The sequence below is a fragment of the Leopardus geoffroyi genome, chromosome B3 (assembly GCF_018350155.1).
Source record: "Leopardus geoffroyi isolate Oge1 chromosome B3, O.geoffroyi_Oge1_pat1.0, whole genome shotgun sequence".
Classification (NCBI taxonomy): Eukaryota; Metazoa; Chordata; class Mammalia; order Carnivora; family Felidae; genus Leopardus; species Leopardus geoffroyi.
The window spans coordinates 81,936,920-81,959,588 of NC_059337.1; the positions used below are offsets into that span (position 1 = coordinate 81,936,920).

Genomic DNA, 22,669 nt, shown 5'->3' on the forward strand with positions numbered 1-22,669 from the left:
TTTGGTCCAAACAGTAGGATTATTAAACACGTGATGCATACAACTCCCTAAGCCACATCCTAGGGGGAAGCATTTTCATTGTACATAAGTTATACCTAGTTAGAAATAGGTTTTGCCCACCAATATTGAGAAAGGGTCAGGGATGAGAACTACATTATAGAGCACGTATCAACTCCACAATAAACACTTTGCATAAAAACACTTCCTGTACTAAATCCATCTATGAACAATCTCATATTTATTTGGCAGGTGAGGAAAATGAGATGCACAGATATTAATGTAATTTTCTTAAGATCATGCAAACTCCATGGTGGATTTGAACCCTGGTTGTTGTAACTTCAGAGCCCATGTTTTTGCACAGTCTCATCTGTTTCTCAGTCATTTGATTAGTTAATTGAGCGAAGATGGTGCAAACTCTCGGTCAGGTGAAGAAGAAGTCCATATAGTGTGATGAGTTCTTATTGCACCAGGAAGTGGAGGGGGAGCCTGAAAAGCTGATATTACTCCAGTTTTGATCAAACTGAAAAACATCCAACTCCAAAGTTAATGCTCTATCGCCTAAAACTTGAATTTGTGAGATTGCACAAAATAATGAACAGAAAATGAGTTGTAGAGGCATTTTTTTAATAGGAACTCATTTAATTCCACACTTGATATTGCTTTCCGTGGTCTATAGGGTTCTGGTATTTAAGCCTTTTTGCACCCCATTCCCACCCTTAAATAATACTTAATTTGTCTTTTACTCTACCATCACAGATTTAGCATGTAATTTGAAAATTCAGGCAGTCCTCCTTTTTCTAGTCAGGAAATATCCAAACAATCTTGGAAAGATCATCAAAAATATCATCTCTGTTTCATGTGAGCCTGAGAATTCTTAGTGAATTTCCAATTTATACCATTCTGTAAAAGTATCAGTCTGATATAATTTAATGTTTTCCTGGGTTTTTCCTTTCATCTAAATTTTCAAATCTTTTGACACAGTTATTCACATTTTTTTGTCATTTTATTTCCTGCTTTATCTGTAATGTGCCCCCCACTCCACTCCAAACATGGCTTGTTTATACCTCTTCTCTTTTTGTCTTGATTATTCTTGTCCAAAGTTTATCAGTTGTGTTAGTATTTTCAAAGAAAACTTCTTGCTTTATTGGTTCTTTTATTATGTGTTTGTCTTCTGTTTCATTTGCTACTTTTATTTTTTTTATTTTGCAGAGCGAGAGTGTGTGAGCAGGGGAGAAGGGCAGAGGTAGAGAGGGAAAGAGAGAGAGAATTTTAAGTAGGCTCCACACTCAGCATAGCACCTGATGTGGGACTCGAATTCATGAACCGTGAAATCATGACCTGAGCCGAAATCAAGAGTTGGAGGTTCAATCGACTGAGCCACCCAGGTGCCCCTCATTTTCTACTTTTAATCTCTTATATCCTTCTACTTTCTTTGGGTTTGTTGTGTTATTTTTCTAATTTCTCCCCTTGGTTGCTTAAATCAATAATTTTTAGTTTTCCTCTTTTTTAAATATGCATTTAAAGCTATAAGTTTCTCTGTGTGGGGAAATTTGCCCATTCTGATGTACAGTGTTTTTAATCATTGTTTTGAAATACTTTCTAATCTATGTGTTATTAGAAGTATTTTTAATATTTTGTATACAGAATATGTATAGTTATGTTTTTGTATCATTTCCAATTTAATTGAATTTATTAGAGATCATAGTCTTTCTAATAACACTAATTTGAAATTAGTTGAGATCTATTTTGTGGACAGTATGAGTTTTCTTTCCATAGGTGTTTAGAAAGACTGCACAGTCTCTAATTCTTGGGTAAAACTCATATTCTGTATGTGTCCATTATACTAAGCTTATTAAATTGTGGTGCCTGAATCTTTAATACTTTTACTGATTTTTCAGGGATCTTTTGCTCTCTGTTACTAAGATAAGTGTGTTACAATCTTCCATATGGGGAGCCTGGGTGGTTCAGTTGGTTAAGCATCTGACTTTGGCTTAGGTCATGATCTCATGGTTCGTGAATCCCAGCCCCTCATCAGGCTGTCTACTCTCAGGGTAGAGCCCACTGCAAACCCTCTGTCCCCCTCTCTCTCTGCCCCTCCCTCACTCATGCGCTTGCTCTCTCTTTCTCTCTCTCTCAAAAATAAACATTAAAAAAAAAACGTCCATATGATGTTAAATTTGGCAGTTTCTCCTTAAGTCCTGTCTGTTTTAGCTTTACATAATTTAAAGTCCTTTTATTAGGTACATAAAACTTCATAATTATTAAACTTTCTTGGTGGATAATGTTATCATCTTAGAATGTCTTTCATCTCTGTTTATGCTTTTTGCCTTAACATCTATTTTATTTATCATTAATACACGTCTGCTGCTTTCTTTTGGTTAGCATTTACTGGGTGTCTCTCTTTTTTAATCCTTTATTTATTTTTTTAGATTTTATTTTTAAATAATCTCTACACTCAAAATGAGGCTTGCATTTACAACCCTGAGATCAAGACTCACATACTCTTTATCTCAAACTATAGATACTTCTTGTGTAAATGGCATAGAGATGGATTTCTTTTTATCTGAGAGCAGGTTTTGCATTTCAGTTGGAAAGTTCTACCATATTTCTTAATTTTTTTTCAATGTTTATTTATTTTTGAGAGACAGAAGAGACAGAGCATAAGCAGGGAAGGAGCAGAGAAAGAGGGAGACACAGAATCCAAAGCAGGCTCCAGGCTCTGAGCTATCAGCACAGAGCCTGACATGGGACTGAAACCAACAAACCATGGGATCATGACCTGAGTCAAAGTCAGAAGCTTAACTGACTGAGCCACCCGAGTGGCTTTGTAATCATATAGATCTTTGGATTTCTTTTTACCATCTTATTTTGTGTGTTCCATTTGATCCACCTCCTCTCTCCCTATTTGTCTTTGTTTCTTGACTGTTTTTTTGGCTTTAACTGAGTTTTTTATTTTATTTCTCCTCCTCTACTAATTGGAAATTGTAGTCTATTTCTATTCTTTCAGTGTTATTCTCAAAAATTTCACATGCATTTTAACAAATCCTAAAATTAGCCAATACATTTATCCTTTTCTAGATTGTCACAGGAGGTTGAATGTTTGTTTTATAACGCTGATTATCCGCCACCCTACCTATGTGTTATTGTTTTCCAGTAATTTAATTTATAGCCCAATAAATTAATTCCCAGTATTATTATTTTATACAGTAAACATTTGGTTTTACTTATCCACATTATTACTATTTCCTTTGCTCATGGTTCCTTCCTTCATCTTAGATCTTTCTGAGTTTGTTTTCTTTCTTCTGGAATACATTCTGTATGACTTTTTTTAGTGAGAATTCTCAGTCTAAATTTTTCAGAAAACATCTTTATTTTGAATTTATTATTTAAAAAAAGTTTCACTAAATAAATGTTTCTAGGTTCATAGTTGATTAAAAAAAATTTTTTTACATTTATTTATTTTTTGAGAGACATAGAGAGACAGAGCACAAGTTGGGGAGGGGCAGAGAGAGAAGGAGACACAGAATCTGAGGCAGGCTCCAGGCTCCAAGCTGTCAGCACAGAGCCTGACATGGGGCTTGAACTCACAAACTGTGAGATCATGACCTGAGCCGAAGTCAGATGCTTACCACCCAGGCACCCCCATAGTTGATTTTATTTTATTTTTTATTTTATTTTATTTTTTTTATTTAAAAAAATTTTTTTTTTTCAACGTTTATTTATTTTTGGGACAGAGAGAGACAGAGCATGAACGGGGGAGGGGCAGAGAGAGAGGGAGACACAGAATCGGAAACAGGCTCCAGGCTCTGAGCCATCAGCCCAGAGCCTGACGCGGGGCTCGAACTCCCGGACCGCGAGATCGTGACCTGGCTGAAGTCGAACACTTAACCGACTGCGCCACCCAGGCGCCCCCATTGTTGATTTTAAAGACATCATTCCATTATCTTTTTCTGCCATTGAAGCTGAGAAATTAGCTTTCAGTATAATAGAGGTTCCTTTGTAGATAATCTGTCTTCTCTATCTGCCTTTAACATTATTGTTGTCTTTGGTATTCTGAAATTTTAGTATGATATGTCTGAGTATGTATGTATTGTCATTTATACTGTTTTGGATTAAAAAATTTTTTTTTCATGTTTATTTATTTTTGAGAGGGAGAGAGACAGAGTACAAACAGGGGAGGGGCAGAGAAAGAGGGAGACACAGAATCTGAAGCAGGCTCCAGGCTCCAAGCTGTCAGCACAGAGCCCGATGTGGGGCTCAAAATTACAAACCCACAAACCGTGAGATCATGACCTGAACCAAGGTCGGATGCTTAACCCACTGAGCTACCCAGGCACCCCTCTGCTTTGGATTTTTTAAGTTTACTGAACATCAGTTCTAAAAGTTCTCAATTATTATTTCTTTGAATAGTCTCTTCCTCCTTCTATCTAGTCTTGCCTACTTTTTAAAAAAATGTTTATTTATTTATTTTTGAGAGAGAGAGAGAGAGAGAGAGCATGGGGGAGGGGTAGAGAGAGGAGGAGAGACTGAATCCCAAGCAGGCTCTGCATTAATAGCATAGATATGTGGCTTGAACCCATGAACCATGAGATCATTGCCTGAGCCAAAATCAAGAGGTGGATGTTCAACTGACTGAGCCACCCAGGCATCCCTAGTCTTGCCTACTTTTATGGACTACTGTTATGGACTGAACTGTGTCCCACCAACATTCGTACATTAAAGCCCAAGCCCCCCAGTATGGTTGTATTTGGAGATAGGGCTGTTATAGATGTAATTAAGGTTAAATGGGGCCAAAAGGGTGAGGCTCTAATCCAATAGGACTCTTGTCCTTATAAGAGAAAGAGAGACCGGGACTGATGGTCTCTCTCGCTATAGATACACAAAACGAAGACAGCTATATACAAGCCAGGAAGATAGACCCCACCAGAAACCAAACCTTTATCTTGGACTTCTAGCCTCCAAAACTTTACATGTTTTAATACCTGTATTCATCAGTAGTCTCCAGAGAAACAGAATCAATAAGATGTATCTATCTTTCCCTACATATATAACCAATAAGATATACTTATGTCCATATCTATATTTATCAAGAGAGACAATGAAAGAAAAGGAGAGATGTATTCTGAAGAACTGGCTCACATGACTATGGAGACTGAGAAGTCCTGCAATCTGCCATCTGTAAGTTGGAGATCCAGGAAAGTTGGTGGTAATTCTAATCTGAGTCCAAAGGTTAAGAACCAGGGGAGTCAGTGGTGTAAATCCCAGTTTAAAGGCAGGGGAAGATCAATGTCCCAGCGCAGAGGCAGGCAAGAAGGGGACAAATCCTACCTTCTTCAGATTTTTGTTCTATTCAAGTTCCTGCCTGCTTGCATGATGCCACTCACATGGGGAGGGCAATCTACTTTACTAAGTCCATAGATTCAAATGCTAAGCTCATCCCAAACACCCTCATAGGCATATCTGAAAATAATGTTTAATCTGGACATTCTGTAGCCCAGTCAGGTTGATACACAAAATTAACCAGCACAATTATATTCTATGTAATTTTTAAAAATGTTTATTTATTTTGAAATGGGGAGGGGGCGAAAAAAGAAACCCAAGCAGATCTCACCCTGTCACTCACTCCCATGGGGCTCATTCCCACGATCTACAAGATCATGACCTGAGCCAAAATCAAGAGTTGGACGCTCAACCTACTGAGCCACTCAGTTGCCCCTATATTCTGTGTGATTTTTAATTCCATCTTCCATTTTAGTAATTCACTCTTTAATTATGGACAATTTGATATTTAAACCCAGTTATTGAATTTCTTATCTTAGTTACACTTTTCATCTTTAGATGTTGCCTTTGATTTTTTTTTCTTTTCTTTTTTTTTTTTTTTCTACCAGATCAACCTGATCATTTTTTATAGTCTCTCATTCTTTGGGCAGAACTCTTGATACTCTCTTGTTTTTTAAACAAGTCACTACAATCTGGCATCACTTGAAACTAAAACTATAGTTTATCTAATGTCAATTCTGTACCCAGAGGATGGTGGATTTGTGATTAGGAAATCTCAAGAGAACATTTTTCCCCACTCTGCTCAGAAATAAAGCTGAGACTGGCATGTTTCTTAATTATCTCCCTTTATGTAGATGGGTTTTGCCCCAAGTTCATCCTTCCATTAGAATGACGCTTCTCAGAGTCTTAGCTATATGCCACTATCTTATTTTGATTTGCCACTTTACATAAGCCCTCAGTTTTGTCTCCTGCCTCTTGCATGCAATCAGTTAAAACCAAAAGCTGTATACCACTGGGGCCTGTCAGATGCTTCAGGCAGCTCTCAGCCCCAGTGCTCATTCTCTGGAGGTAACTTTCTTGCCAGCCCAGCTCTGCATTTGTGGAGACTTTTAAATAAGACTTATCCATATCTCCCTCCCTCTTTCTCCCCTCATGTGTGCATGCGTACGTGTGAATATGTGTGATACACTGAGACGATTCCTCAGGGTATCTGGTTTTCATATTACCAGAAATCATATTATACAATTAATAGTCAATATTCTCTGATGTTTTGCTTCCAGGATATTCAGTTTAATTGTATTAGCAAACTCCTCACCACAAATTCAGATTTGTGAGTTAATAGTTAACCTCTAGACATGGTTAAATTTTAACGACGGAGCCTATTTAAGTCAGTAATGTGTATGACTGATTGAGCCTGAAAATAATTCTTTCATTTAAATATGTAATTCTGTTATATTTGTTATATGTCAGTTTTGTTCCTGGTGCTCTTCTAGGAAGTAGAGATAAAAAAAGAAAAGAAAAAGAACTGAGATATTAACCCCAAGGTTTTCATGATCTACAGGGGAAGACAGATCAGTAAAGAAACAATTACAGCTCAGTGTTACAAGAGCTTTGAAGACAATTTCCCCAGGGAATACGAAGGCTCAGGAAAGGTCACCTAACCCAGTAAAATGGGATGACTCCTAGAAGACCAGGTTGGTGCCAAAAAAAAAAAAAAAAAAAAACTCCATGGTTAACAAGATTTGATTTGATCAATTGATTGGGATAAGTTGTTTTTGAGAGCAAAAAGATAAATTCTTTGCCACAGAAGCTTCTTAACTTATCCTAGCCCTGATCAGATTGCCTGTAAATGCACGTACCTGGTGACAACCAAGGGCCTAGGCAAGAGGGAGTAAGTGGATCCATCAAACTTTCAGCCTTACTAGAGAAAAAGATCTTAGAGCAGATGTCTCACAGCTCCTATATGGATAGAAACAGTTTTTGAAATGAAGGATAAAGGGTGTTTATTCTAGTGAACATGAAACTATGGCTCCTCGGTAGGGCATTGGAAAGTGAATTCAACATGCTGACAATTTAAAAGAAATTATTTTGCTGTTGCCTCTGGATTCTGTACATGAACAAATTATATCCATATCTTACACACCTTTCCTGCTGGGGATACCTCTCCTGCTCTCCTCTGCCTTTAAAAACTATACATTTTTAATTAAGACCACATGGTATTGGCACAAAGGATAGACCAATAGATCAAAAGAGCCAAAAGAGAGACCCATGCTTTAAAGGTCAAAGCTATACACAAAGGTAGCATTGAAGGTCAGGATGAAGGATGACTTGTTTAATAAATAGCATTGGTTTGCTAGTGTATCTATACACAAAACACGTCTTGATTTCTGCCTCACACCTTACATTAAAAAATCTTATTCCATAGAATCTATATCCAAATATGAAAAGTAAGATAATAAAGTTTTTAGATAACAATAACATAAGAAAATATAGGGGCACCTGGGTAGCTCAGTCGGTTAAGCGTCCAACTTCGGCTCAGGTCATGATCTCACAGTTCATGGTCCAAATCTAGTAAGACTGAAGAACTTAGCACTCTATGAACTATATGAGCTCCTGGAAATAAATCCTAGAGAAAATTTCACATACGTACATGAAGAGACCTTTGTAAAAGTCATCAAATTGTTTTGGTAAAGGGACAAATAGTAAATATTTTAGGCTTTATGGAGTATATTATGGTCTCTGTCACAACTATGCAATTTTGCTGTATGTGCTTTAGAAAATACATAAATAAATGGCCATTGTTATGTTTCAATTAAACTTTATTTATGGACACTGATTTGAATTTCATATAATTTTCATGTGTCACAAAATATTAGTATTCTTTGATATTTTCAATTATTAAAAATTGTAAAAACCATTCTTAGCTCATGGGCCATACAAAAATAGGTAGTAATGGGATGCCTGGCTGGCTCAGTTGGTATATAGACAACTCTTGATCTTGAAGTTGTAAGTTCAAGCCCCACGTTAGGCATAGAGATTACGTTAAAAGAAGAAGAAGAAGAAGAAGAAGAAGAAGAAAAGAAAAGATAAAGAGATGCATGCTAGTTTTAGCGCATGGTGGTAGCTTGCCAATTCTTTTTCCATAAGAATGTTTTCAGTAGCAAAATAATTGATGAAATCAAAGTGTTTTTTATGGGAGAGTAAATAAATAAAAAAATTAGTGGTATATTCAGGCAAGAATACTGGCCAGGAACTACATGTATTAGCATGAGTGAACATCAAAAATATAATTTTAAGCCAAAATAAAAAGTTGCAGAAGCATAATATGATACATTTTTTTAAGTTTATTTATTTATTTCGAGAGAGAGAGAGAGACAGAAGCACAAGTGGGGGAGGGGAAGAGAGAGGGGGAGAGAATGAGAATCTGAAGAAGACTTGCACTGTCAGCATGGAGCATCACGTGGGGCTTGAACCCAAGAACTGTGAGATCATGACCTGAGCTGAGACCAAAACACACTTAACCAACTGAGCCACCCAGGTGCCCCGATATGATTCAGTTTAAACCAAGTTTTTAAACCCACAAAAGAACACTATATATTGATTATGGATGTATATATGTGTGTGTGTGTGTGTATATACATAATTTATTTTAAAATTCATGGAAATTGGTATTTGGGAAGAGAGGAAGAAGAATGACAGCTGAGAAAGGCACATAATGGGCCTAAGGTATATCTGTAATTTTTACTATTTTTGCAAAGTTTGAAGCAAATTGGGCAAATTAAGATTCTATATATAGGTTTTTCTTATTCTCAATACTTATATATTTGAAATATTTTATAATTTTAAAAGTTAAGATTTAATTAGTTTGCATATTGATATCAACATGGTGTAAATTGCACATCCTGCTTTGGAAAAAAAGTTTGGGGAAGTAAAAGGACAGGAATGAAACCTCAGACAAACTTTTTTTTTTTTAATATAATTTGTTGTCAGATTGGTTTCCATGCAACACCCAGTGCTCATCCCAACAGGTGCCCTCCTCATTGCCCATCACCCACTTTCCCCTCTCCCCCACCCCTCATCAACCCTCAGTTTGTTCTCACTATTTAAGAGTCTCTTATGGTTTGCCTCCTTCCCTCTCTGTAACTTTTTTTTCCCCTTCCCCTCCCACATGGTCTTCTGTTGAGTTTCTCAGGATCCACATAAGAGTGAACACATATGGTATCTGTCTTTCTCTGTATGACTTATTTCACTTAGCATAACACTCTCCAGTTCCATCCACGTTGCGACAAAAGGACATATTTCATTCTTTCTCATTGCCAAGTAGTATTCCATTGTATACATAAACCACATCTTCTTTATCCATTCGTCAGTTGATGGAAATTTAGGCTCTTTCCATAATTTGGCTATTGTTGAAAGTGCTGCTATAAACATTAGGGTACAAGTGTCCCTGTGCATCAGCACCCCTGTATCCCTTGGGTAAATTCCTAGCAGTGCTATTGCTGGGTCATAGGGTAGATCTATTTTTAATTTTTTGAGGAAGCTCCACACTGTTTTCCAGAGCAGCTGCACCAGTTTCAAACAAACTTTTAAATATGTTTGGATCAAATGGAAGGAGTCCTTTGGATTCACAGTGTGTCACCTGTTAGCAATCTGAAAAAAAAACAAACAACACTCTAAAAATCCAAGAAGGTATTATTTTCTGTTTTCTTGAGACACATACACATACACATTTTAAACCTTTTTTCCATTGAAATATGACACACATGTAGAAAAGTGCATAAAACCTTGATGTATAGCTTAATTATCCTAAAGTCACACTAGGTAGCCACTACTTTGATCCAGAACACTGCCAGCTCCCAGAAAACCGCCCAGTGCTCTCTCCTCTCCAAATATGGTAGTCACTTCCTTGCTTTTTTTTTCAAGGTAATATTTTTTAAGTTTATTTATTTATTTTGAGAGAGACAGAGACAACATGAGTGGGAGAGGGTAAGAGAGAAAGGGAGACAAAGAATCCCAAGCAGACTCTGCACTGTCAGCGCAGAGCCCTATGTGGGGCTTGAACTCACAAAACCAGGAGATCATGACATGAGCCAAAACCAAGAGTAGGATGCTTTACTAACTGAGCCATCCCTCAAATTAATGTTTTTGATGAAATTTACTGTGAAAACAGTATTCGAGTCAAAGATCTTTGGAATGCCTGTGGATTCAGAGAAAAGGGGACTGGGAAATTCCTTGCCGGATTGTCCCATCTTCCTGAAAGGGAAGCCCGGGGTTATGCTGTGCCTTGAATGTCAATACCAGCTACCCAACTGTCCTCACTTCAGCCCGTGCTGGCACTACACTGCGCATTGTGTATGCTTACCTCATTTAAGCCTCAAAACAGCCACTTGAGATGAGAAAACTGATGTTCTCTAAAGTCGAAGGGCCAAGGAGAAAGATAAAGGAAAGTTGCCCTTAATTCATAAATATTCAAGACTATTAATTTACGTACACTTTTTCCAAGGTAAAATGTACAGGGCATGGCTTCATCTGACTAATTGGATTTGCCTTTTTAAAAATTTTATATACTTGGCATGTACTTTGTGGAGAACTTGAAAAAATAAATTTCCTTGGATCAAAGCATTTTGAACACATTTAGTGCTCACTAAAATTCTTGTTAGTGTTATTAAAAATGTAATACATGTTATATATTGTATGTATTATATGTGTATATGGTCAACTGTGCTGTAAATTGCAACTAGTGGATGTTCAGTTGACAAAAACTGGAATAGTTTGGCAGATTTATTCCTTGGGCTCCTCTTGTTTCACTGGGAAGTTCATCTAACCATATATGTCACAAACTAATTCAGGACAAAAGCAAAGCCTCAGCTGAATCGTGAAAACAGATAGCCCATCTAACCTACAAAGACTCTGTCCACCTGAAGGAAAAGGTCATCAGTTTAAGTGAATGCTACAGAAAGACATGTCTAAAAATAAAAGCAGCCTGCCTATTCAAGAAAAGAAACATCACTGGGCATTTTTAGTATGGTTTTATTTCATTAAATTGCTGAGTATATATGAGTTACAAGAAGTAAAATTGAATATATAGTTTCAAGTGCCTACTCTGTTTAAGGCATTGTATGGTGGGCTCTAAGGGACACAAAGATGAATGATCTGCCATCCTCCCTAATAAGGACGTTATAGTCTAAGGAGGGGTAAATTATAAGAGATACACAGATAACTGATTATATGAACCATGTGTTATAAGGTCTAGGGAAAGAAGCAGAAGACAAATGAACCAGTAATCGTGTACCTTTCATTAGCCAGGCATATATATATATATATATATATATATATATACATATGTATATATATATATATATATATATATGTATATATATATATGTATATATATATATATGTATATATATATATACATATATATATGTTTATTTATTTATTTTTGAGAGAGAGGCAGAGAGAGAGAGAGAGAGGCAGAGAGAGAGGGAGACAGAGAATCCCAAACAGGCTCCACGCTTTCAGTGCTGAGCCCGACGTGGGGCTCAAACTCACAAACCATGATGAGATCATGACCTGAGCCAAAATCAAGAGTTGGATGCTTAACCGACTGAGTCACCCAGGTGCCCCCATATATCATTTTTTTATCTTAAAATAACATGAAGAGGTTGGTATTATGCCCAGTTCAAGGAACTGGATAAGTTCAAAGAACTAACCCAGGATCACACTAGTAAGTGGCATAGCTGAAATGCAAATCCAGATAGGCCTGCCTGGAAGCATATTCCTCACAGCCTCACAGGTTAAGAGCCATGTGACCTATAGAAAAGAGGTCCTTACTGACCATGTGTCTCAAATGATAAAAAAGGAACCGAGGATGAGACATTTTAGGATGATGTCAGATAACATTATATACACCATCCAAAGGTGATTTGGATATTTTCTTAGTGTAAAGTATAAAGCACTTCAGCTGGAAGGCATAGAGCAAGATTTAATCAACAGGCATTCTCCTGTCTCTGCCAATCTTCCTCAAAACCTGCTTTTAAACGATAAAATTAATTGAGTTTTATTGTTCCTGTGGGTGCCAATACCGTGCATGTATTTTCATAAATTAGGAAAAAATAATACTCAACTCTGTCGTATAAATTGTAGGGGTCCAGGGGCGCCTGGGTGGCGCAGTCGGTTAAGCGTCCGACTTCAGCCAGGTCACGATCTCGCGGTCCGTGAGTTCGAGCCCCGCATCGGGCTCTGGGCTGATGGCTCAGAGCCTGGAGCCTGTTTCCGATTCTGTGTCTCCCTCTCTCTCTGCCCCTCCCCCATTCATGCTCTGTCTCTCTCTGTCCCAAAAATAAATAAACGTTGAAAAAAAAAAAAATTAAAAAAAAAATTTAAATTGTAGGGGTCCATTTTCACTCTTCTTGATATTACTATTTGTATAAATGATTATTTTGATTCTTAATTATTTTTCTTGGTTCAGGTGATGATGCAGCCCTGGTCGTCTTTTTCTTTAGTTGAATACTTGCTCCATAGTTGCTCAAGAGCTGCTGTCACTGTTATCATTGTTATCTTGCAAGGTGAATGAACATAAATATAGATTTTCATCAAGTGTAGGTAGACTCAGCTGACAATCAGGGTTTTTCTTCCATATGAATTGTGGGGTATGGAGGGTATGCTAGAAGATTAGCCAAAAATGAACACTTTGGCTCTCTCTGTTTTAATTTCAGTTCTGCCAGCAAGCTACTGGACAGAGAGAGCACGCTGCCTTCTGGCACCATTTCTGTTTCTAAGCAGATGACAGCTAACCATGGTTTCACCTATTGTTTTCCCTAAAGTGTTGATAGGGTTTGCTAATGAAAGATAACACCACTTCTCAAAATGGTATAAACCACTGTAGAAACTAAAATAAAGGAAATAGTCTCACCCACATTTTGGCTTGCGCACAGGTCTACCTGGCTTTGCGAGAGCTGTTTCTATGACAGAAGTTGATCTGCCATAGGTGAGGCTACTCCAATTCTAGTGTTTCATTGATGTCAAACAAAGCTAAAACAGTAATAGTTAGCATCTCTTTCTGTTCCTCCACTTATGAGAACCAAAATAACCTTTAAAAGATTAACAGTAACAATACCATTGTACGGCACCATGCCTATACCTGGTGAAATCATGTGGCACAACTGCCTGAGTGCCACACTTCCAAGGGACGAGATGCTAATAGACTTAAGAGTCTGAAGCGTTTATTCTCTATACTATGCTTGATATGATGAACGAGCTGTTGGTAAGTGGTCTGACTTTCACAGGTCACTTCAAGCCTGTAGGTTTACAAAATTCCCAGTCACTTATTACTATAATTCCTTAAAGAATCAAGCCTTGAGGAGAAAGTGAGTTCCCAGTGAAATTATGATGGTGGATCTTAACAGTGTGGTATACTTTACTTAAATGCACAGTCCATATGCTCTATTATTTGTGTGTAATGATCTGGTGAATTGTCAGTCTGTCCTTTTTAAAAAAGTTTATTTATTTATTTTGAGAGAAAGAGAGAGAGAGAGAGAGAGAGAGCATGAGCTGGGAAAGAGCAGAGAGAGGGGTAGAAGGAGAATCCCAAGCAGGCTCTGCACTGTCAGCGCAGAGCCTGATACAAGCTCAAATTCATGAACCATGAGATCACGACCTGAACAAAAATCAAGAGGTGGATGCTTAACCAACTGATCCACCCAGGTGCCCCAATCTGTCCTTTTTAAAAGAGTGTGTAAGAAATTAAAATATACATAAATGTGGGTGGATGAAATAGGGCTCCATGTTTTAAAAATGTGTTCTCATCATATAGTGGGCACAAAAGCATTCAAGAATTGGTTTTTGAAATCATAATGGAGCTAAACATGATATGCAATTGACATGTAAATACGTAATACACATGTTTTGTCAGAAATGAATAAAATTTGGTCAAATATTTTATTTTCTTCATTGTGTTTATCACCACCTGAAATCACCTCATTTATGTATTTGTATACTTTGTCTCTTCCACACTCAAGTGAAACTCCATGAAGCAAGGTGTGTAGTGTTTTGGTCACTGCTGTATCCCCGCAGCCTACAACATTGCCTAGAACATAATTAGTGCTCGATAAATGTTTATTAAGTGAAGGAATTAATATAAGTTGAAAACATTCAATGTACTACTTCAGAAGTATATTTATGAATTTCTCGAATTAACTTGATGAAGCCTCCACAGTGGCAAAAGCTACCAGCTTTATTAAGTGCTTTGTTATTAGATGGAATTAACATGTTTAGTAAAGGAGTATAGCTAGGGTATAAAGTTCCAGGAACCATGCTGCACTTGTTAGAAACAGCAAGCCCTTCAGCATTAGATCTCAGCAACAGGTCTTTTGTTACTAATGCTTTTTTCTTTTTCGCTGAAGCCCACTGTCTTGTTGCAGTATAATTTGTAATGGTGATATGCTTCTCAAGTGTATATTTGATGTTTTGGCAAATGCATATACCTATATAACCCACACACGGATCAAGATAATAGATCTTTACATCATTCCAGAAAGTCCTTCTGAACCATCTTTTAGAGAGTTCCCCATTTCCCCCTCTCTCCTAAGCAACTTCTGTTCTTATTTCTATCACTACCGCTTGTTCTTGAACTTCATATGAAAGGAATCATTCAGTATGTACCTTTTCATGTTTGGCTTCTTTTGTGCAATATGCCTGTGAAGTGCATCCAGGTTGTTGTGCTTTTTAGTACTGTGCTCCTTTTTTATTGCTGAGTAGTATTCATTGTATTAATATACCACAACTTATCCATTTTCCTGTTGATGGACATTTGGATTGTTTCCAACTTGGAACTATTATAAATAAGGCAGTTGTAAACTTTCTCATATGAATCTCCGCAGACACATGTCTTATTTTCTCCTCGACAAATACATAGGAGTGGAATTGATGGGTCACAGTGTAAGTGTATGTTTATCGTTATAAGAAGCTGCCAACGGTTATATGAAAGTTATACAAGTTTACACCCCCACCAACAATGTAAGAGCTCTAGTTGCTCCACATAATTGCCAATGTTTGATATTGTCAATCTTCTAAATTTTAGCCACTCTAATAGTTTTGAAATAGTAATAATTGTGTGTTAACTATCAGTTCTCTGATAATTGATGATGTTGAGCATCTTTCTATTTCCTTATTAGCCATTTACGTATCTTTTTTTTGGGTGTGAAGTGCCTGTTCAAGTCTTGTACCCATATTTTATTTGGGATTTTGTTCACTTTATTGTCAAGGTGAAGAGTTCCTGATTTATTGTAGATGCACATCCTTTTCCTGATATTTGATTGTGAAATTTTCCTGATTGTTTTCTCCTTGTCTCTAGATTGCCTATTGGAAAAAAAAAAAAAAAAAAAAAAGAGGTGGGAGCACCTGGATGGCTCAGTCGGGGTAAGCATCTGACTTTTGATTCAGGCTCAGGTTGTGATCTCAAGGTTGGCGAGACAGAGCCCTCCATGAGGCTGTGCACTAGACAGCACAGAGCCTGCTTGGGATTCTCTCTCTCCCTCCCTCTCGGCCCCTCCCCAACTTGTGCATGAGCTTTCTCTCTCAAAAGCAAACAAACATTAAAAAAAAAAAAAAACCACAGGTGTCTTTTGATAAGCAGGTTATCATTTTGATGAAGTCTATTTATCAATTTTTTAATAGTTGCTGCTTTCTATGTCCTATCTCAGAAATCTTTAATCCCACAGTTGCAAAAATGTTTTCCTGTTTCCTTTTAGAAACTTCATCTCTAATTAATTTTTTTGCATGCTTAAAAACAATAATTGAGTTTGACCTACATTTTTAAGAGCTCTTAGAAATGCTAGAACTCTGGGTAAAATCAACTGGGATTCTTTAATGAAAACTATTTGACTGATTTTAGTTGACAAAACATGCATTCAAATAGTGAATTAGTATTTATTTTGTCCAATTATTTTTCAAGAACTACATTTTAACTTATCAATTTTTTTTTTATTAAAGACACAAACACTAAATTGTTATGAATCATTTGTTTTAATGGAGGACAACATGGGCACAGAAATCCTGTCTCAGGTCACTGTATTATTTTTTTAAAGTCATGGGTTTTTTCTTCTGTTTTTGTTTTCTGACTATAACAATTGTATTACTTTTTATTTCATTAGTAAGTTTCAGTAGTCTAACAGAGGTAACCCAGAAGCATTTTGGAAGATAGAAGTGATCTGGTTTGAGATTGACTGTTTTTCTTTCATAATCTAGAAACAGTATATCTAGAACTATCTGAAGTTTTTCATTTTCTCATGTTCTGTGTATGGATTGCCCAAGAATTTCAACACAGTTCATAAAGATTTTCTTGGTTAAAGCTATATAAAAATACCTCTAATGTTAAATCATATTACAAAATAATAGAAGCAGCATGGATGTGGATTCTGAGGATCCTGAGTTTGAATGCTGTCTCTCCCCAACCCATTTTTATTACCCATATGAATTTAGGCAGGGTATACAATTCCTTTGAGCTTTATTTTCTTCATTATAGAATGGGATAATTCCTACCTCTTAGAATAATTGCAATTATTAAATGCAATCTTGTATGTAAAGTGACTGTCAAGTAGTTGGTGCTCAATAAATATACCCCTCTCCTATCTTTTCTGTTTCTAATTCTTTTTTTTAATTTTATTTTAACTTCATTTTAGTTAATATACAGTGTCATATTAACTTCAAGTGTACAATACAGTGATTCGGCAATTCCATATATTACCCAGTGCTCATTGAGATAAGTGTACTCTTAATCCCCTTCACCTATTTCATCCATTCCTCCACCCACCTCTCCTCTGGCAACCACCAGTTTGTTCTTTATTGCTAAGGGTATGCTTTTTAGTTTGTCTCTCTTTTATTCTTTGCTTGTTTGTTTTGTTTCTTAAATTCCACATATGAGTGAAATCATATGGTGTTTATTTTTCTCTGATTGACTCATTTCACCTAGCATTATAGTCTCTAGCTCTACTCATGTTGTTGCAAATGGCAAGATTTCATTCTTTTTTATGACCGAATAATATTCCAGTGTGTGTGTGCATGTGTGTGTGTATTTATATATCTCTCACATCTTTATACATTCATGTATTGATGGACATTTGGGCTGATTCCATAATCTGGCTATTGTAAATTATGCTACAATAAACATAGGAGTGCATGTATCATTTGAATTAATGTTTTGTTTTGTTTTGTTTTTTTATTTTTTGGGTAAATACCCAGTACTGTGATTGCAGGATCATTGGGTAGTTCTATTTTAAAATTTTTGAGGAACCTCCATACTGTTTTCTAGAGTGGCTGGACCAATTTGCATGCCTATCAACAGAGCACAAGGGTTCCTTTTTCTCCATGTCATCACCAACACTTGTTTCTTGTGTTTTTTATTTAAGCCATTCTGAGGGGTATGAGACTGTCTTTTTCCCATTGCATATTCTTATACTGTTTTGATCACAACAGGTGTGGGTTTTTCACCTAAAGCCTTTGTTATGTTGGGGTATGTTTCTTCTAAACCGACTTTGTTGAGTGTTTTTATAATGAATCGATGTTGTACTTTGTCAAATGCTTATCCTGAATCTATTAAAATGACCATATAGCTTTTATCCTTTCTCTTATTGACATGATGTGTCATGTTGACTGATTTGAGAATATAGAAACTTCAAATTCTTGACTTATTCTTTCAAGGAAAGAACACATATAAAACTACACAAACTCCAGAAATTATACTTTTCTATATCAGCCTATAGTGTTTCCCAAATTGGTATTTAGAACCTCTTGGATTCTTCAGACAGATTCTTAGGGATCAAAGGATTTTCTACGGGAATTTTTTTTTGAGATGCTTGTCTCAAAATATTGAAATAAGCAGAGTATGACACATTGGAATAAGTTATATTCAGCTTATAACTAAAGCATTGCCATGAGATCCCAATGTGAATTTGCATTTCCATTTGCCATTTCATCATACTGAGCTGAGGGGCCATCAATGTGACAGTGTAGATAACTGGCTGCTGTTTGGTTGCTGTGTCCTACTAGTTAAATGACAGCAACAGCCATTGAACATTGAAGGCAATGTTTCTAGTTCCTAGTGATAATATTCATATAAATAGCATTTTAAATGACCAAGATTTTAGTTTCCTATGTTTTTAACAAATCAATACTTTGATTTCACATCACGAAAATGACATGCCACTGAGTAATGCACTATTTTGTAGAGGCTAATGGGAAATGAACAGAGGCAGACTAAATAATATAAATGATGTATTTGTACCAAGCGAAAGCCAAATGCTTTCAGGACATTCTATACAAATAAAGATTTAATGGTAATTTGAATATTCTAAATTGAAAACAGTGGAAGCAATAATAATAAAATCTGATTTATGATCAATTTTGAAATGGTGTAAATGAGATACTAATTGCCTCTGTGAAACTCTTCGTTCTCAAGCCTCATTCATGGCAAACATGGAGCCTGTATGAAAAAATACAAGGCCTGTGATGCCTGCATTAGGCTTGTTTTGCTTTAGGAAACTGTCTGCCTTGTTTTGGGAGTGAGAGGGCATTTCTGATTATACAAATTCTCTGTTAATTCTTTACTATCTTGCCAGCAATTGTTGAAATATTTGCCAGAGTCCCAGGCATATATAAAATAAAACACTATGAGAAGCCTAGTTTTGTCTTTATCTTCAACAGTCTGACTATGAGCTCAGGGCTGAAACAAGCAAAACAAACAAAATATTTAAAAAATATTTCTAAGAATTTAAAAATAACTTCAGATATTATTTTCTTGTTTCAAATTTCAGCAAAATTTGATGATATATTTAGTGGTGATTTCAATTATATTATTATGCTAACTCCAAGTTGGAATAAATAACAGAGTCATCAAGTAATACATTGGCATTTAAGGATTTCTCACTAACAGAGTGTTAAGTATGAGGTCTGATTTTCTTGAACTATGCTATTTCATAGACTCTGAGTGCCCATGTACTGTCTATTGTGTCCTGATTTCATAGATGTTAAAATAAGAACAAAATATCTGTTCCAGTATCTATATAATTTGGTAGTAAATAAAGGTTTAGTGTTTTTAGAACATATGTATGTTCTTGGTATTCTCTGCAACTGCACAGAAACAGACTAAGTAGAGAACTGAACCTGAGGCTACATCTTTCCACTATCAAACCCAACAGTGGTGATTTTGTTTCAGCCAAACATCATCTACTGCAATAAATTAATGTTGTTAATTTGACTTGTATTGACTTGTAGTTTTGTATTTAATATGTAAATCTGCTTTGGTTTTAGAGTTTATAACAGCTATATGAATAAGTGGTTTCTACCCTGTTTTATGTTTATACATATTTAAATGACAAAAAAAAAATAGAAGTAATTTCAGCAGTGCTAGCGGTCTAGAATTTTTTGCTTTAAAAGGGGTCAAACATAAATCACCTGTGAGAAATTCTGCTGTAGCTCGACAGCACATTGTGCAGGAGTGCCATGACATCTGATAATTTAAAACCATTATAAAGATTTTTTTCTCCCAAAAGATTTGATGTCTTGTAAAGCTTCAACTTTTTCGTTCTGTAAAAGTAAATATTTTTTTCTTTTTTTAGAATATAAAGGGTTTAAACGTGGTCATCCAGGAGTGTAGCCTGACTGAAGAGCTTACAACCAGTAGAGACCTCAAGTTCATGACTCTGGAATCATCCTTCCAAATATAGACTCCTCTAACCATGTATCTCTTAAATTGGTTGTAAGGTTTCTAAAGAGAGCAAGAACATGAAAGGGTTTTGATATATTTCTTCAAATCATATAATTGAACATCAATCTACTATTTTTTTAATAGCTTTGAAATCAGAAATGGTTTATTGGAAACACAAGCCATTAGAAAAAATATATCAAGGCATATTTTATTTGTAATTGGGCAATTTAACTCAATAGGCATGTCATTTTTGCCTATTTTTTTTTTTTTGAGGGGGAGAAGAACATAGTGTTTTTATTACTTTTCAAAAGCTGTTAAAGAAAAGAATTATAATGGACAAAGGGAAAAATAGGTTTACCAATAATCTCTGTAGGCTTTCTGTTTCTTCTCTATTTTTTGTCTCAGCAATACCAGAAATTTTCATACGGTTTCACACTACTTTCTTTTTGTACATCATAAAATTGGGTACCGATTAAAAAACTTCTCAAAATTACTGATCTTTCTCAGGTCTTTACTTCAAAATATTGTGTCATATTTTCAGAGGAAGGGTAGGACAACGATAGGCAAGAAAAAAGAAACAACGGGGCACCTGGGAGGCTCAATCGGTTGAGCGTCCAACTTCAGTTCAGGTCATGATCTCACGGTTTGTGAGTTCTAGCCCCGCCTCTGGCTCTGTGCTGACAGCTCAGAGCCTGGAACCTGCTTCAGATTCTGTGTCTCCCTCTCTATCTCTGCCCCTCCCCCGCTCGCGCGCGCGCTCTTTCAAAAATAAATAATAAAATAAAATAAAATAAAATAAACACATTTAAAAAAGAAGCAAAACTCCACTTATTATATATAAATATGCCATATTCCTTATTAAGGATGCCATTTTAACACAATGCAGGCAAACCTCTGCCCTTCATTTTACTTCAATATATGGAGTTCTGTAACCATTTGAGGCCCTCATTTCAAGACCTTTGGCCCTCATTTCACAAGGCTGTGACTTGAGCAGTATGGTTTTTGCAGTATGTTTTTGTAGTAGTTCAAATCAAAATAGTTAACACTAACATTCCAGTATTCCCTGCAAAAAGCTCTGCTGCGCTTGTTTGTCGTAACAGGGCTAGGGCTAAGGTGCGGTGAAGTATAAGGAAGTACAAGAATGATTCTCCAGTTCAATTCTAATAGTGTGATTCCTTGAATCCGCCTCTGAGGTCAAACAGGTGCGCTTAACCGCATTCTTCAGCGTTCCATCGGGTTGCTGGCTGCAAATGACCTAGGAGGAAGGCACCTGTGAAGGGCGTGGCCACCCATCCGGGCTCCTCCACACCACCTTCCCGGTTCCCACTGGCGCCTGCGCAGAATGGACTGGGGTCAAGACACGTGCTGGTCCTCACAAGCCCCAGGACAAGCTAGAGTGTGGTGCTCCGTGTTCCGTAGTGAGTGGTCAAATCGTTGGCGGTAATCTCCCCGAGGGCTGGACGCTGGGCTCATTTCAACAAACCCTTCTGGAAACTGGCACAAGGTCCCTGTGTCACGGGTGAAATACCGGTGACAAGTTACGTACTTTGCTGGGAGGACCCGTGCTCCACCCTGCACCAAGGTAGCCCAGCAAGTCAACCAATTCGCAGTCTCTCAGGGAAACCTCAGTCGCGCCAGCCCGGCCCACCAACGCACCACGGCGGCCTCACGGCCCGCTCGCCCGGCCCTCGAGGCGCCGAACGCACAGGGGCTTTCTTCGTGCTCGCCCCTCCCGACATGCTCCGCGGGGCCAGAGCGACCGCCACAGGACCCACGGTCCAGGGCCTGGGTCCCACGAACGGCCCCCTTACCCAGGGTGCTCCGGGCGCGGCTCTCATTTGCATGCCCCACCCGGCAGGTAAACTCGACAGGTCAGTCGCGGCCTAGCCAGCATAGCACCAAACGTGAGAGCCTCCCGAGTGGCTTTTGTCGTCACATTTCCCCCAAAGGTCCCGAGGTCGCCGGGAAGACGCGCACATCAGTCACCCTAAGTAAGAGAGGCAGGAGGCTGCCGTGCCTTATATAACTGGTGGACGGAGTCTGTAGCGTGCTCGCTTCGGCAGCACATATACTAAAATTGGAACGATACAGAGAAGATTAGCATGGCCCCTGCGCAAGGATGACACGCAAATTCGTGAAGCGTTCCATATTTTGCGCAGTTCCCCGGCGAACTATCGATATCCTTTTGAGGACCGGCACAAAAATGGGGGATGGGAGGGTAGCTTTGGAGGCCCGCTCGGAGTTTAAGGATTGCAGCTAGCAGCTACCAGCCCAGCACACCTTCGAGGTTCTGCCGTTCCACCGAACCCTGTGTGGTCGAGGTGAGGCCACCTTGATGGCCCTCTGACATCATTCTGTGGGCGCCCACCACTTTACAATTATTGAATTACCTAGGTAATCCTGGTACTTGCATCCTAACGCTTGTTCTCGTTGGTTAAAGTCTGCTTTTGGTGTGGGTAATTAACTCTCCTCTTAATCAAAGTTCCCATCACTGAATCCGTCTGATTTAGACAAACCTGCGTTTCTGAATACTCCTTAGATGCCATTGATTTTTTAACAGGTATACAAAGCTGTCTCGGACAGATGTGTGAAAGCAGATCCCAGTGGGCTTGCTGCTTCTAGCCAGTTCTCTTGGTCCTGGAGATCTAGGATCCACAGGCCGCAGCCAACATTGATCTAATCCGG

The 22,669-nt window shown here is 37.6% G+C and overlaps 1 non-coding gene across 1 annotated transcript; it reads left to right on the forward strand.

Moving 5' to 3' along the window:
• The first annotated feature begins 22,031 nt into the window (after positions 1–22,031).
• Positions 22,032–22,138, forward strand: LOC123584500. Its single transcript, XR_006705467.1, has one exon. It is a non-coding gene; the product is annotated as a U6 spliceosomal RNA (small nuclear RNA).
• The last annotated feature ends 531 nt before the right edge of the window (positions 22,139–22,669 follow it).